This window comes from Oncorhynchus tshawytscha, linkage group LG01, assembly GCF_018296145.1.
Source record: "Oncorhynchus tshawytscha isolate Ot180627B linkage group LG01, Otsh_v2.0, whole genome shotgun sequence".
In the NCBI taxonomy this organism is placed as follows: Eukaryota; Metazoa; Chordata; class Actinopteri; order Salmoniformes; family Salmonidae; genus Oncorhynchus; species Oncorhynchus tshawytscha.
The window spans coordinates 78,364,043-78,383,020 of NC_056429.1; positions in this window are offsets into that span (position 1 = coordinate 78,364,043).

Consider the following 18,978-nt stretch of genomic DNA (forward strand, 5'->3'; position numbering starts at 1 on the left):
ACATCTTCAAAAGCAGCGTCTGTATTAAAATAGTCTGAAATGATTTGGAAAGGAGTTTATGTGTATGTAACCCAAATAACGTAATTCGACCGGGCCACAGTTTGAAGTTGTGTTTGGTTTTAGCGACACTTGGTGGTATGACGGGGTATCATGAGTAATGCACATGTTGCAGACAATACTGCAGTGTGTGCTTTCAAACAAAAGTTACAAAATAAAATACATGTTTTATAATCTTGTTTGAACAATGAATAATTTACTTGGTGGTTTATTTTCTCTTACAGAGAGAATAAACGGTCAGAAGCAGATTCATTAAACCATTTTACAATTGTAACATTTAAAATAACAATAGTTATTGTATCATTCAAAGAATGTTCTGTGTCCCGAACTCAAACATGAGTGGGAGGGAGTGTTACAATGGCTCTTATATTCTTGACTCATTGTTTTCTCTTTCAGTGCCATTCACAGTGTATTCAACACAGAAACAGGAGAAACTTTAAATGTCTAGAAATGTCCGGAGCTACGGTATGTTCAGCTTTTTTCCTTTAGCCCCTGGTTGAAAGTAGTGCACCAAAAGGGAATATGGTGCCATTTCGGACACACGGAAGAATGGTATTTCCTCTTCATTCTCCCCGTCATCATCAGTTCTCCACATGTTCCCTCCCCTTATGGAAAACCATTTCACATGTGACATTTCCACATGTTTTGCACAAAACTTCACATGTGATGACGTGGATTTTCACGTGTGACATCATGTCAAACCATGTGTTTTTGGAACACTTCACATATGATGGACTTTCACATGTGATCAAAAACCTTTCACATGTGGATTAGCATTTTCACATGAAATTTCACAGGTGATGAACTGCAAATAAAAAAGAGTTATGATCAAATCAGATTTGATTTGTCACATGTGCCAAATACAGCAGATGTAGACCTTCCCGTGAAAGCTTTCTTACAAGCCCTTAACCAACAATGCAGTTAGAGAAATAGAGTTGATAAAATATTTACTAAATAACCTAAAGTAAAAAAAATCAAATCAATGTAACACAATACATAACAAGGCTATATACACAGTGCTTTCAACTTACATTGTGAATGTTTATACAGTAATTATTATACAACATGTCTTTACTTTGGGTTTGAACTCACAACCTCTTGGTTCACCTCGTGCCAATATTCTTGCAATGCCACCATATCTGTCAGCTACTGATTTCACCTATATTCCTACACTTTAGACTTCAAAGTAAATCTCAGCTTTGTTAAAAAATACACTCAAGAAAAACTATTATATTTTTCATAGTGATTCAGGAGTATCATTAAAACAGAATAATTTGCCACACCAACATTAGACACCTGTACAGCAAACCCTGAAATTTCTGAAATAAGTCAATTAAATCAATGATGAGATGGCAGATGGCACGCTTCTGATAAGTGCAGAGATGTATTATAGATAATGAATGTTTAAAGGACTGCTAAAGGCTTTGTGGTGCTGCAGAAAGATCAGCATACGTCAAATCCAGCAGTTGTGAGAGTTCAAATCACATGTGGGGTAATATTTTAGCTGAACAGCGATAACATGGAATTGCACATTTAAAAACATGTAAAGTGCTTCAAAAGCAGACGCGTTCACCACATGTGAAATGTCACATGTAAAGTGTTCCAAAAACACTTTTTTCACATGTGAAATATCATGTAAAGTGTTCCAAAAACGTGTTTTCACATCTGAAATATCATGTGAAGTGTTCCAAAAACGTGTTTTCACATCTGAAATATCATGTGAAGTGTTCCAAAAACGTGTTTTCACATCTGAAATATCATGTGAAGTGTTCCAAAAACGTGTTTTCACATCTGAAATATCATGTAAAGTGTTCCAAAAACGTGTTTTCACATCTGAAATATCATGTAAAGTGTTCCAAAAACGTGTTTTCACATCTGAAATATCATGTAAAGTGTTCCAAAAACGTGTTTTCACATCTGAAATATCATGTGAAGTGTTCCAAAAACGTGTTTTCACATCTGAAATATCATGTAAAGTGTTCCAAAAACGTGTTTTCACATCTGAAATATCATGTGAAGTGTTCCAAAAACGTGTTTTCACATCTGAAATGTCTGGTGAAGTGTTCCAAAACACGTTTTCACATGATTTTAGATTCGATATGTCACATGTGAAGTGTTCCAAAAACAAGTTTTTACATGATTTCCCTTGTGAAATTTCATGTTTCACGTGTGAAATCATGCAATTTTCCACATGTGAAATCATGTGGTTCAACATGTGATAACATGAAACTACACTGATAGCCATTGCTATTCATTTTGGGGTAAATGTTATGGTCATTATAAGATACATTTTTACAGTAATAGGATAATGTATTAGAGTTTTTCTATATAAATTCATCAAAAAAAGAAACGTCCCTTTTTCAGGACCCTGTCGTTCAAAGATAATTCGTAAAAATCCAAATAACTTCACAGAGCTTCATTGTAAAGGGTTTAAACACAGTTTCCCATGCTTGTTCAATGAACCATAAACAATTAATGAACATGCACCTGTGGAACGGTCATTAAGACACTAACAGCTTACAGACGGTAGGCAATTAAGGTCACAGTTATGAAAACTTAGGACACTAAAGAGGTCTTTCTACTGACTCTGAAAAACACCAAAATAAAGATGCCTGGGGTCCCTGCTCATCTGCGTGAACGTGCCTTAGGCATGCTGCAAGGAGGCATGAGGACTGCAGATGTGGCCAGGGCAATAAATTGCAATTTGCGTTTATCGTCAAAGGAATGAGCGTTACACCGAGGCCTGTACTCTAGAGCGGGATCGATTTGGAGGTGGAGGGTCCGTCATGGTCTGAGGCGGTGTGTCGCAGCATCATCGGACTGAGCTTGTTGTCATTGCAGGCAATCTCAACGCTGTGCGTTAAAGGGAAGACATCCTCCTCCCTCATGTGGTACCCTTCCCGCAGGCTCATCCTGACATGACCCTCCAGCATGACAATGCCAGCAGCCATACTGCTTGTTCTTTGCCTGATTTCCTGCAAGACAGGAATGTCAGTGTTCTGTCATGGCCAGCAATCCCATTAAGCACGTCTAGGACCTGTTGGATCGGAGGGTGAGGGCTAGGTCTAGGGCTATTCCCCCCAGAAACTTGCAAGTGCCTTGGTGGAAGAGTGGGGTAATATCTCACAGCAAGAACTGGCAGATCTGGTGCAGTCCATGAGAAGGAGATGCACTGCAGTACAGCTGGTGATCACACCAGATACTGACTGTTACTTTTGATTTTGACTCCCCCTTTGTTCATTGACACATTATTCCGTTTCTGTTAGTCACATGTCTGTGGAACTTGTTCGGTTTATATTTTAGTTGTTGAATCTTGTTATCTTCATACAAATATTTACACATGTGAAGTTTGCTGAAAATACACGCAGTTGACAGTGAGAGGACGTTTCTTTTTTTGCTGAGTTTATTTACTGTCAATTGCAATGCACTTGGGTACTTTTTGGCCCTTCCTGCAAATTATCTTGGTATGCCTGACTTGCAATTGCATTTAAAGGTAGATGCGCTTATGGCACAACATGTTTTGTTTTTTTATCCTGTAATTTGATAGTAATTTTCCATCTACTGCGTTGCGGTGAAAATAGTGGAAACAACTGTTAAGGTATTTCTACAGCTGAACTGTATTTTGTCAGTAGATATACAACAACAAACTGTATTCAGGAAGTACACATCAATTCAAATTCTAATTAAATCATTTTTAAATTAGGAATTGGAACATAAATGGAAATAATCTCAACATCGGTTAGCACACTTGGGATGCAACCACATCTGGGATTTGAACTCACAACCTCTTACATGTAAAGCAAATCTGAATTTCCTGCTTCGCCATCAGGTTTTTGGCCATGACAGATTTATTGGCAAGAAAACATTTCTGCACTTTGTTAAATGTAGCCCGGAATCAAGTGAATAATTGTGTGATTATCTGACAACACCAACTAAAAAGTAGCAGTGCTCAGGGACACTTGACATTAATGCCTAGATTCAATCAGATCAAGCATAAACACGTGATAGCTGACACTTGCATAGCTGGTGTCTTGGCAGTGTCGGAGATTTACAGTGCATTTGAAAAGTATTCAGACCCTTTGACTTTTTCCACATTTTGTTACGTTAGTCATATTCTAAATTTGATGAAATACATTTGTTCCCTCTCAATCTACACACAATACCCCATAATGACAAAGCAAAAACAGGTTTTTAGAAATGTTTGCAAATGTATGTGTGTGTATGTATGTATGTATGTATGTATGTATGTATGTATGTATGTATGTATGTATGTATGTATGTATGTATGTATGTATGTATGTATGTATGTATGTATGTATGTATGTATGTATATATATATATACAGTGGGGTAAAAAAGTATTTAGTCAGCCACCAATTGTGCAAGTTCTCCCACTTAAAAAGATGAGAGAGGCCTGTAATTTTCATCATAGGTACACTTCCACTACGACAGACAAAATGAGGGAAAAATATCCCGAAAATCACATTGTAGGATTTTTTGTGAATTTATTTGCAAATTATGGTGGAAAATAAGTATTTGCTCAACTACAAACAAGCAAGATTTCTGGCTCTCACAGACCTGTAACTTCTTCTTTAAGAAGCTCCTCTGTCCTCCACTCGTTACCTGTATTAATGGCACCTGTTTGAACTTGTTATCAATATAAAATACACCTGTCCACAACCTCAAACAGTCACACTCCAAACTCCACTATAGCCAAGACCAAAGAGCTGTCAAAGGACACCAGAAACAAAATTGTAGACCTGCACCAGTCTGGGAAGACTGAATCTGCAATAGGTAAGCAGCTTGGTTTGAAGAAATCAACTGTGGGAGCAATTATTAGGAAATGGAAGACATACAAGACCACTGATAATCTCCCTCGATCTGGGGCTCCACGCAAGATCTCACCTCGTGGGGTCAAAATGATCACAAGAACGGTGAGCAAAAATCCCAGAACCACAGGGGGACCTAGTGAATGACCTGCATAGAGCTGGGACCAAAGAACAAAGCCTACCATCAGTAACACACTACGCCGCCAGGGACTCAAATCCTGCAGTGCCAGACGTGTCCCCCTGCTTAAGCCAGTACATGTCCAGGCCCGTCTGAAGTTTGTTAGAGAGCATTTGGATGATCCAGAAGAAGATTGGGAGAATGTCATATGGTCAGATGAAACCAAAATATAACTTTTTGGTAAAAACTCAACTCGTCGTGTTTGGAGGACAAAGAATGCTGAGTTGCATCCAAAGAACACCATACCTACTGTGAAGCATGGGGGTGGAAACATCATGCTTTGGGGCTGTTTTTCTGCAAAGGGACCAGGACGACTGATCCGTGTAAAGGAAAGAATTAATGGGGCCATGTATTGTGAGATTTTGAGTGAAAACCTCCTTCCATCAGCAAGGGCATTGAAGATGAAACGTGGTTGGGTCTTTCAGCATGACAATGATCCTAATCACACCGCCCGGGCAACGAAGGAGTGGCTTCGTAAGAAGCATTTCAAGGTCCTGGAGTGGCCTAGCCAGTCTCCAGATCTCAACCCCATAGAAAATCTTTGGAGGGAGTTGAAAGTCTGTGTTTCCCAGCAACAGCCCCAAAACATCACTGCTCTAGAGGAGATCTGTATGGAGGAATGGGCCAAAATACCAGCAACAGTGTTTGAAAACCGTGTGAAGACTTACAGAAAACGTTTGACCTCTGTCATTGCCAACAAAGGGTATATAACAAAGTATTGAGAAACTTTTGTTGTTGACCAAATACTTATTTTCCACCACAATTTGCAAATAAATTCATAAAAAATCCTACAATGTGATTTTCTGGATTTTTTTTTTCTTATTTTGTCTGTCATAGTTGAAGTGTACCTATGATGAAAATTACAGGCCTCTCTCATCTTTTTAAGTGGGAGAACTTGCACAATTGGTGGCTGACTAAATACTTTTTTGCCCCTCTGTATATATATATATATATATATATATATATATATATATATATATATATATATATAAAAATGGACATAAGCACCTTTGGCAGTGATTACAGCCTTGAGTCTTCTTGGGTATGACGCTACAAGCTTGGCACACCTGTATGTGGGGAGTTTCTCCCATTCTCCCACAATTATTACACATATGAATGTATGTAAAATGCTAATATGTATTAGATCCAGTACAATGGAATAATTTAGATCAGAATTTGAATGCAGCGTGTTCCGATTCCTCCTTCTCTTTCTGTCCAACAGGGTCAACCAAAAACACTTGTAACGCCCGTCGGAAGAAGTGGACCAAGGTGCAACGTGTTCATGATTCTTGAATTAATCCGAACACCAACCAAAACAACGTAATGTTCTGAAGGCTACACAGAGCTAACAAAAAAACAACATCCCACAACCTAAGGTGGCCAAACAGGCTGCCTAAGTATGATTCCCAATCAGAGACAATGATAGACAGCCGTCCCTGATTGAGAACCATACTCGGCAAAAACATAGAAACACAAAACATAGAAATAAAGAACATAGAATGCCCACCCAAATCACACTCTGACCAAACCAAAATAAAGACATAAAAAGGATCTCTAAGGTCAGGGCGTGACAACACTTGGCCTGATGGTTCATGCAGATACTTGGGAAGCAATATAGAAATGTATTGATCCCTTAAATGATTTTACTATTAAATGACCCATATTACAACCCTCATACCCCTTCACAAAAATATACCTAAATCAATTTTGGAAAAATGATTTTACTCACAATGACCTTCCAGTGGTTCTGGTTCACATTCAAGAAACTCATGATAGCATTGTAGTTACCTGAAGTTCACCTGAAATAAATAATTTGTATGATCGTGTTATTGCTGACAATACTGTGTTTACATGATGACACATCTTCACTATTTACTTTAAAGTGACAGAATAAAGGCCATAAATAGTGTACGTCATCAGAAACATTCAGTTAGCCGTGAGCCAGGCGCATCTCCCGGATAGAAAACTAAATTACTACAACTACAATACCTCTTTCGCCATCTGGATCCTTAGTCGACACTGCACCTCGCCGCACCACCACGGCAGGTCTGCCGACGAATACTCCATCCGCTGTGCCTTCAACCGGCCTCCGTCGGATGTCGGAGCAGACGCTTCTACTGGCCCCGGGCTACTAACTTTAAACGCCGCGTCGCCCGCGTGATAGCATGGTAGCTACTACTCCGCGGCTTCCCTGTTCCTTCTATTGCTGCCCCCTGGACCCCATGATCACTTGATTGATTACATAGCTGATGCCCGCTGGACTGTCCATTAATCACGGTACTCTATTCTGTTTGTTTATATATATATATATATATATATATATATATATATATATATATATATATATATATATATATATATATATTATAAAATCTGTCGGCCCCAGCCGCGAACTCAGGCTCTGTGTGTAGTTAACCGACCCTCTCTGCCCAGTCATCGCCATTTTACCTTTTAGCTGATTAGCTGTTGTTGTCTCGCCCGTTGTTGTCGAGGTTAGCTCTCCAAATCAACACCTGTGATTACTTTATGCCTCGCTGTATGTCTCTCTCATATGTCAATATGCCTTGTATACTGTTGTTTAGGTTAGTTATCATTGTTTTAGTTTACTGTGGAGCCCCTAGTTCCACTCATTATACCTCTGATACCTCCTTTGTCCCACCTCCTACACATGCGGTGACCTCACCCATTATAACCAGCTTATCCAGAGATACAACCTCTCTTATCATCACCCAGTGCCTGGGCTTACCTTCGCTGTACCCGCACCCCACCATACCCCTGTCTGCACATTATGCCCTGAATCTATTCTACCATGCCCAGAAATCTGCTCCTTTTATTCTTTGTCCATAACGCTCTAGGCGACCAGTTTTGATAGCCTTTAGCCATACAATCATCCTACTCCTCCTCTGTTCCTCGGGTGATGTGGAGGAAAACCCATGCCCTGCGTGTCCCCAGGCACCCTCATTTGTTGACTTCTGTGATCGAAAAAGCCTTGGTTTCATGCATGTCAACATCAGGATCTCAGTGATCACTGCCTCATTGCCTGTATCCTCTATGGGTCTGCGGTCAAACGACCACCCCTCATCACTGTCAAACGCTCCCTAAACCACTTCTGCCAGCAGGCCTTTCTTATCGACCTGGCTCGGGTATCCTGGAAGGATATCGACCTCATCCCGTCAGTCGAGGATGCCTGGTCATTCTTTAAAAGTAATTTAGATAACTTAGTAACTTAGATAAGCATGACCCGTTCAAAAAATGCAGAACTAAGAACAGATATAGCCCTTGGTTCACTCCAGACCTGGCTGCCCTTGACCAGCAAAAAAACATCCTGTGGCAGACTGCAATAGCATCGAATAGTCCCCATGATATGCAACTGTTCAGGGAAGTCAGGAACCATTACACGCAGTCAGTCAGGAAAGCAAAGGCTAGCTTTTTCAAGCAGAAATTCGCATCCTGTAGCTCTAACTCCAAAATGTTTTGGGACACTGTAAAGTCCATGGAGAACAAGAGCACCTCCTCCCAGCTGCCCACTGCACTGAGGCTAGGTAACACGGTCACCACTGATAAATCCATGATAATTGAACATTTCAATAAGCATTTCTCAATTGCTGGCCATGCCTGCCTCCTGGCTACTCCAACCTCGGCCAACAGCTCCGCCTCTGCCCCCCACCGCTACTTGCACAAGCCTCCCAAGCTTCTCCTTCACCCAAATCAAGACAGTAGATGTTCTGAAAGAGCTGCAAAACCTGGACCCGTACAAACCAGCTGGGCTAGACATTCTGGACCCTCTCTTTCTAAAACAATCCACCGCCAACCCCTATTACCAGCCTGTTCAACCTCTCTTTCGTATCGTCCAGGATCCCTAAAGATTGGAAAGCTGCTGCGGTCATCCCTCTCTTCAAAGGGGGTGACACCCTAGACCCAAACTGTTATAGACCTACGTCCATCCTGCCGTACCTTCTCCGCTGTGGAATCCTGCTTCCGAGCCGGTCACAGGTGCACCTCAGCCACGCTCAAGGTTCTAAACAATATCATAACCGCCATCGATAAAAGACAGTACTATGCAGCCGCCTTCATCGACCTGGCCAAGGCTATCGACTCTGTCAATCACCGTATTCTTATCGGCAGACTCAATAGCCTTGGTTTTTCTAATGGCTGCCTCACCTGGTTCGCCAACTACTTTGCAGTCAGAGTTCAGTGTGTCAAATCGGAGGGCATGTTGTCCAGACCTCTGGCAGTCTCTACGCAGACGACACCATTTTATATACCTCTGGCCCTTCCTTGGACACTGTGCTAACTAACCTCCAAACGAGCTTCAGTGCCATACAACACTCCTTCCGTGGCCTCCAACTGCTCTTAAACGCTATTAAAATCAAATGCATGCTTTTCAACCATTCGCTGCCCGCACCCGCCCGCCCGACTAGCATCACCACCCTGGACGGTTCCGATCTAGAATATGTGGACAACTATAAATACCTAGGTGTCTGGTTAGACTGTAAACTCTCCTTCCAGACTCATATTAAACATCTCCAATCAAAAATCAAATCTAGAATCGGCTTTCTATTTTGCAACAAAGCCTCCTTCACTCACGTCGCCAAACGTACCCTAGTAAAACTGACTATCCTACCGATCCTTGACTTCGGCGATGTCATCTACAAAATAGCTTCCAACACTCTACTCAGCAAACTGGATGCAGTCTATCACAGTGCCATCTGTTTTGTTACCAAATTACCTTATACCACCCACCACTGCGACCTGTATGCTCTAGTCGGCTGGCCCTCGCTACATATTCGTCGCCAGACCCACTGGCTCCAAGTCATCTATAAGTCTATGCTAGGTAAAGCTCCGCCTTATCTCAGTTCATTGGTCACGATAACAACACCCACCCGTAGCACACGTTCCAGCAGGTATATCTCACGGATCATCCCCAAAGCCAACACCTCATTTGGCCGCCTTTCCTTACAGATCTCTGCTGCCAGTGACTGGAACGAATTGCAAACATTGCTGAAGTTGGAGACTTTTATTTCCCTCACCAACTTTAAACATCAACTATCTGAACAGCTAACCGATCGCTGCAGCTGTACATTGTCCATCTGTAAATAGCCCACCCAATCTATCTACCTCATCCCCATACTGTTTTTATTTTATTTACTTTTCTACTTTTCTGCTTTTGCACACCAGTATCTCTACTTGCACATCATCATCTGCTGATTTATCACTCCAGTGTTAATCTGCTAAATTGTAATTATTCACTCCTGTGGCCTATTTATTGCCTACCTCCTCAAGCCTTTTGCACACACTGTATATAGACTTTATTTTTTCTACTGTGTCATTGATTTGTGTATTGTGTTATTAGCTTGTTTATTGTTAACTCCATGTGTAACTCTGTGTTGTTGTCTGTGTCACACTGCTTTGCTTTATATTGGCCAGGTTGCAGTTGCAAATGAGAACTTGTTCTCAACTTGACTACCTGGTTAAATAAAGGTGAAATAAAAAATAAAAATAAATAAAAGTTCAACTACAATTCCAGTTAACTACATAATGATATTACATGTCCTTAGACTTGGTTAGGTGCACATCTAATGTACTTCTATGGTCATCCTTCATACTGTATGAATTTCTGAGCAAGGAGCTATTGAAATTTGAAATATTTAAAAATGCATATAAAATCTTGTGAGATTAAAATGGACAAACTGAAGGGTGTGCAATGTGTAGGCCCACTGAGTGGACATGCTGAACCTTGTTTGAAGTCAGTAGGTCACATGACCAAGGAGCTATTGAAATTTGAAAAATGAATGTAAAAACGTGTGAGATGAAAATGGACAAACTAAAGGGTGTGCAACATAGAAGGGTAGTTAGTGGACATTCTGCACCTTGTTTGAAGTCAGTAGGTCACATGACCAAGGGGCTATTGAAATTTAAAACTATGAAAAATGTATGTTACACCGCTTGATTTTACAGTACACAAATAAGAGTGTGCAATATATAAGGCTAGTCTGTGGACATTCTAAAGTTTGTTTGAGTCCAGTAGGTCACATGACCAAGGAGCTATTGAAGTTTTACATTTTGAAAAATTAATGTAAAAACATGTGAGATTAAAATGGACAAACTGAAGGGTGTACAATATAGAAGGGTAGTCAGTGGACATTCTGAACCGTGTTTGAAGTCAGTAGGTCACATGACAAAAGAGCTATTGAAATTCAAAAATGTAAATAAATCATTTAAAATAGTGTGAGATGTATATCGACAAAAAATAAGTGTGTGCAATGTCAAAATCAAATCAAATCAAATTTTATTTGTCACATACACATGGTTAGCAGATGTTAATGCGAGTGTAGCGAAATGCTTGTGCTTCTAGTTCCGACAATGCAGTAATAAAAAGCAAGTAATCTAACTAACAATTCCAAAAAAAAACTACTGTCTTATACACAGTGTAAGGGGATAAAGAATATGTACATAAGGATATATGAATGAGTGATGGTACAGAGCAGCATAGGCAAGATACAGTAGATGATATCGAGTACAGTATATACATATGAGATAAGTATGTAAACCAAGTGGCATAGTTAAAGTGGCTAGTGATACATGTATTACATAAGGATGCAGTCGATGATATAGAGTACAGTATCAACGTATGCATATGAGATGAACAATGTAGGGTAAGTAACATTATACAAGGTAGCATTGTTTAAAGTGGCTAGTGATATATTTACATCATTTCCCATCAATTCCCATGATTAAAGTGGCTGGAGTAGAGTCAGTGTCATTGACAGTGTGTTGGCAGTAGCCACTCAATGTTAGTGGTGGCTGTTTAACAGTCTGATGGCCTTGAGATAGAAGCTGTTTTTCAGTCTCTCGGTCCCAGCTTTGATGCACCTGTACTGACCTCGCCTTCTGGATGACAGCGGGGTGAACAGGCAGTGGCTCGGGTGGTTGATGTCCTTGATGATCTTTATGGCCTTCCTGTAGCATCGGGTGGTGTAGGTGTCCTGGAGGGCAGGTAGTTTGCCCCCGGTGATGCGTTGTGCAGACCTCACTACCCTCTGGAGAGCCTTACGGTTGAGGGCGGTGCAGTTGCCATACCAGGCGGTGATACAGCCCGCCAGGATGCTCTCGATTGTGCATCTGTAGAAGTTTGTGAGTGCTTTTGGTGACAAGCCGAATTTCTTCAGCCTCCTGAGGTTGAAGAGGCGCTGCTGCGCCTTCCTCACGATGCTGTCTGTGTGAGTGGACCAATTCAGTTTGTCTGTGATGTGTATGCCGAGGAACTTAAAACTTGCTACCCTCTCCACTACTGTTCCATCGATGTGGATAGGGGGTGTTCCCTCTGCTGTTTCCTGAAGTCCACAATCATCTCCTTAGTTTTGTTGACGTTGAGTGTGAGGTTGTTTTCCTGACACCACACTCCGAGGGCCCTCACCTCCTCCCTGTAGGCAGTCTCGTCGTTGTTGGTAATCAAGCCTACCACTGTTGTATCGTCCGCAAACTTGATGATTGAGTTGGAGGCGTGCATGGCCACGCAGTCGTGGGTGAACAGGGAGTACAGGAGAGGGCTCAGAACGCACCCTTGTGGGGCCCCAGTGTTGAGGATCAGCAGGGAGGAGATGTTGTTGCCTACCCTCACCACCTGGGGGCGGCCCGTCAGGAAGTCCAGTACCCAGTTGCACAGGGTGGGGTCGAGACCCAGGGTCTCGAGCTTGATGACGAGCTTGGAGGGTACTATGGTGTTGAATGCCGAGCTGTAGTCGATGAACAGCATTCTCACATAGGTATTCCTCTTGTCCAGATGGGTTAGGGCAGTGTGCAGTGTGGTTGAGATTGCATCGTCTGTGGACCTATTTGGGCGGTAAGCAAATTGGAGTGGGTCAAGGGTGTCAGGTAGGGTGGAGGTGATATGGTCCTTGACTGTGAATGTGTGTCTATGCCTTCGGGTTAGCTAGAACCAGTTTTGACAGTTTTAGGAGTAATGGTTAAATAGCTATTGAAATGTGAATAATGTGATTTGTCACTACGTTAACGGTCCCTAACTGCTCTTGGTGGCCGTAAGGAAAAATACAGGCGAATATCAAATTAAATCAAATTAATTTATATAGCCCTCCTTACATCAGCTGATACAGTATATCAAAGTGTTGTACAGAAACCCAGCCTAGCTACCTCTTGGTTGAAAGTGTATTGATGTTTCTGCAGTGCCACCAAGTTAATACTACTTGTTATTACCCGGGGTACACAAAGGTCAAAGGTACACTTCACAGCTACATATATGAACTCACATGATACAGTTCGGTACCTTATAGGTATAATGGGACATTTTTCTACCCAATATTTTGAATATAAAGGTACTGCTTTGATAGGTGGGGGCAAGGTAATAGTGGGTTGTTATGGGAATATAGGGGGTGTGGTCAAATATGTGTATTTGTGCCAGTCATCAGTGGAAGTGTTGTAGCAATTTAAGCGTTTAATGGTTATGCCGATGTAAGTAGAGCATCTCCATTGACACTGTCTGCTCTGCAAATTTTGTAAGTGAATGTGTCAGTAATGAGCTGTGAAGCAGTTGTGCTGCATCTCCCACTGCTGACCTCCTGACATCACCTACTAAGGAAATTACTTAGATAACAGCATTTTCGGCAGTTAAATGTAACAACAAAACACTATTTATAAAAAGCAATCTATTAATGTGTTTTTGAATGTTATAAATTGTTTACAAGCATGATAGCTGTACTTTTACTTTATGGTTGACTCAGCTTATTGGCCATTAGCCAAGTGGTGTCTTCTACGATTTCAAAGCATGCGAATGCACCCAGCTGGTACAGACCAGTACCATGTGAGTTCCTATGTGTACATCCAAAGGTACCTTATGTGTGCATTTCACCTTTTTTTTCACCAGGGAACAACACTGTACTGTAACCATACTCTTATTTGTGAGAGTGTGTGGAAGAGGAGCAGGCACAAGTCTCTGCCCACCTGGTCTGGAGGAGGGAAGAGCAACACATTTACCTTACTTTGCTACCTGCCAACTACACAGTTTTAACTTTTTAATTACCATTTTATATTTTTATTTTTTCCCTTGCTCAACTTTTTTCATTAAACTTTTTCACCCCGGACGCTTTATCTGGACGTGGTTCGTCAGGACTTCCACCAGCCAAAGCTAAGTAACGTTAGTAACATTGACATTATGCCTAATTGCAGTCGCTGTACTCATAATATACAGGAGAACGATCGCCTTATGGTGAGGATAGCTTCCAAGGTAAAGATATTTTCAGGTTGGATATTCGACTGATATTCTGAGGTGCTGACTTGTTGCACCCTCGACAACTAATGTGATTATTATTATTTGACCATGCTGGTCATTTATGAACATTTGAACATCTTGGCCATGTTCTGTTATAATCTACACCCGGCACAGCCAGAAGAGGACTGGCCACCCCTCATAGCCTGGTTCCTCTCTAGGTTTCTTCCTAGGTTTTGGCCTTTCTAGGGAGTTTTTCCTAGCCACCGTGCTTCTACACCTGCATTGCTTGCTGTTTCTGGTTTTAGGCTGGGTTTCTGTACAGCACTTTGAGATATCAGCTGATGTAATAAGGGCTGTATAAATACATTTGATTTACTGTATTTTCACCTCAAGAAAAAAACCTCTAGGGGACCTTGACACAATGTTCTAGGAATGTCCGAGAATGTCTAAGAATGACTGTTTAAATTGAATTAATGTCAATTGTTCTTTTCAAAGTAAAATATTCTAAATGGCATTTATTTCACATTAATTTCACATGTGCCCACATGTCACATTTCATATGTTGTCATCACATGTCACATGTTGCTTCACATGTTGTCAAATGTTATCACATTAACTTCACATTAAATCACGTGATCACTGTTACGCTCGTCGTTGAATGAATGAGACCAAAGCGCAGCGTAGAAAGTGTTCATGATAATTTTATACGGAAACACAGACAAAACAACAAAATATAAACAAACGTAAAGTTCTGCAGGGCTATACAGCAACTGTGCAAAAAAAAGATCCCACAAACTAGGGTGGAAAACAGGCTGTCTAAGTATGATTCCTAATCAGAGACAACGATAGACAGCTGCCTCTGATTGGGAACCATACCCGGCCAACAAAGAAATAGAAAACTAGAATGCCCACCCAAATCACACCCTGACCTAACCAAATAGAGAAATAAAAAGGCTCTCTAAGGTCAGGGCGTGACAATCACATGAGATCACATCTTCAGATGTGAAATTCATGTCATTTTTCCAGGTACAGTTTGATTAATTTGTTGTCATGGAAATTCGTCCATATTTTCATCTCCTGTATATAATCGTGATTGGTGAAGAATACCATTGCTGAGTGGTGTTTGTTGTAGTTGTAGAGGTTTGGGTACTTCTTGTAGTCCAAGGTGCTGTTGAGCGAAAAGACAGGAATATCTTTTAGTATTATAGGATCCAATCTTAGCTCGAGAGAACAACAAAATATGATAATGTATTCTCAGGTAATAATATATTCTCATATACAGAGAATAGTATGATCAGTGATGTGAAGTACTTAAGTAAGAAATACTTTTAAATACCACTTAAGTATTTTTGGGGGGTATCTGGACTTTACTATTTATATTTTTCACAACTTTTACTTTTACTCTACTACATTCCTAAATAAAATATGTACTTTTTACTCCTGTGCATTTTCCATGACACCAAAAAGTACTTGTTACATTTCTAATGCTCAGGCAAGACAGAATTATTCATAAACCTGTCAATATAACACTTTGGCATCTCTACTGGATCTGTCAGACTCACAAAAACACAATTTGTAAATTATGTCTGAGTGTAGGAGTCTGCCCCTGTCTGTCTGTCCCCCCCAAAATTATGTGCTGTCTAGTTTGCTTAATAAAAGGAATTTGATGTATAGCATTTACTTTTACTTTGCACTTTTACTCAAGTATGACCATTTTCCACTTTTTCCACCACTGTACATTTAAAACCAGATACGTTTGGACTTTTACTCAAGTAGTATTTTACTGGGTGACTTTTACTTGAGTCATTTTCTATTAAGGTATCTTAACTTCTACTCAAGTATGACAATTGAGTACTTTGTCCACCACTAATATGATACAGATAACTGCCAAAATAAAGGAAACACCAACATAAAGTGTGTTAATGCAGCTTGGCATAGATTCTACAAGTGTCTGGAACTCTACTGGAGGGATGTGACACCATTCTTCCATGAGAAATTCCATAATTTGTTGTTTTGTTGATAGTGGTTGAAATCACTATCTCAGGCGCCGCTCCAGAATCTTCCATAAGTGTTCAATTGGGTTGAGATCTGGTGACTGCGACGGCCATGGCATATGGTTTACATCGTTTCCATGCTCATCAAACCATTCAGTGACCACTCGCGTCTCCTGTGGATGGGAGCATCGTCATTCTATTGGGGCATAGCTATGGTAGACAAAATAATGACCTGCCCAGCATTTTTATACATGACCCTAAGCATGATGGTATGTTAATTGCTTAATTAACTCAGGAAACACACCTGTGTAGAAGCATCTACTTTCAATATTCTTTGTATCCCTCATTTACTCAAGTATTTCCTTTATTTTGGCAGTATGTTGTAGAACTGCTATATGGCAGTTACTTATTTATTTACTCCTGAACTTATTTAGGCTTGCCATAACAAGGGGGTTGAATACTTATTAACTCAAGACATTTCATCTTTTCATTAATTCATTTGTAATAGTTTCTAAAAACATAATTATGGAGTATTGTGTGTAAGGCCAGTGACACAAAATCAAAATTTAATAAATGTTCAATTCAGGCTGTAACACAACAAAATATGGAAAATGTCAAGGGATGTGAATACTTTCTGAAGGAACTGTATACACACCCTGTCCACCTCCTGCTGCCATGGGTACAGGGTCAGGCAGGAGCTGGTGACTCGCTGGCGTAGGGATCAAATCCACTGCTGCCTTTAAAACGACACATAAATACAGAGGTATACATTATAAACACAGTATAACACACGGTACTGGATATATTCACAGAAACACATATAGTGTTGGAGCTAATTTGGGTTGATGTTATATTATGGTAATATTCGGGCATTACACTCCAGACCACTAGGGGCTGACAAATGGTGGTAAACACACATCATGTGATCTATAAACACGCAGGTGTTTGAACGTATGGTGTGGATGTGGATGGTGGGAGAGCTCATGGTTCTTACCACAATCAAACTATTGCAAACAAATGCAAGAAAACGAAAGAAACGGCAAACAAGATACAGAAGATTGCTCGTCAACATTACGGATAAACATGCATTTATTCAAGGTAACCACTATTGCCAAGTTTGAGGCGCTTAAAGAACAAGTCTAATTGCTGCCATCCACTCGCCCAGTGACATTGGCTACTTAGAAATTGTATATTTTTCCGAAGCAAATTGTCATAACATTTATTATGTGTACACACACTCAATCAAAGAGAGAGAGCGAGAGAGATTACCTATGTAGTTGTAACCCATGAAACTAAAGGGGTTGTTGAAATGGGCCAATCGGTTCCATTCACTAACACTACTGAGCTGGTCTCTGTCCAAGTAGACAGTATGTCGGTAATAAAGGTCTTCTGAAACTCTGGATCTATGGAGTCTTTGCTATGATGAGGACTTACCGAATGCTGATCCTCTTGTTGACACTCATTGAAGAACAACACATAACCAAAGAGACCAGAGTACAGACAAGACCAAAATAATCAGGAAAGCGGGTCAATTTCTCAGCATTTCTGATAGATTTTAAAAGCAATGTATTTACAGTACCTGTTCTTGCTCTATGGCTGAGCCTGTCACACCTCATTTGCAAACAGCCATGAGACCATAAAGGTCTTCATTAGATACAGTATGTAAAAAATACTCATACCTCCTCCTTTGTAAAGCGCTCTCTAGTAAAGCTAGTGGGTGACATGGAATGCACCCATTGTTTTCAAGTTTTCATCAGGGACATGTGGGTAAAATCATGATCAAGTGAGATGAGGTGAGTTTCCCTCCTTACAGCGCATTGAGCATGTGGAAAAATGTAATATAAATGCTATCAATTATTTGTATTTTTATTATTACTATCTGAGCAGAAAAGACAGTTCCTGTTTGTGAAGTTTATTGTAAATCCGTGTGGTGATATTTACTGTACAACACCCTTGTTCGTTCAGTAACGTCCTCAGTCTACTAAGTCTTTGGTGTTGGTGTCACTATCTGAAATAGTATAATCTCTGTCACTGTACACTTGGAAATGAATACAAACCCAAATAACAGAAAAAATACATTGTATCAAACAACATTGTCATAACTGTACATATCATACAAATTCACTACACAAATGGTTTCTCCATAGAATTGCAGACTTGAAGTTCCAGATGACTTCGGCAGAAATAGTATTTTGCTGTAAAAAGTATGTGTAAAACAAGTAGCTAGATCTTAAAAAGGCTTTGTCCAGTATGTTTTTAAAGGCAGAAGTGTGTAGTATACCATTTATAAGACCAGTCCAGTAACATTTCTTTCATTGTGAAATTAGACTACAGGATTAAAACTAATTTGAATGCTTTGTGTCATTGATTGCAGTGGGTGAGAAAACAGTGCAAAGAGGACCACAGATCATCCACAAATATTGTACACAATAGTACTATTTAGTACTATATTTTTTACACAGTACATATGTTCATCATTTTTCTGGAAACATATTATGCACAATCAGAGATGAGCAAAAGATACATCAAATGTTTATTGTTCTAAATACAAGATACTCTAAAGACCAATGTATCAAACTAAAATACAAAATATATTTGCAAGTATACGCCTTCACTACAACAACATTCTCAGTAACTGTAACAAAAAAAACTTTTACCATTGATGTGATATGTGGTTGTTTATCTACCTTAGTTG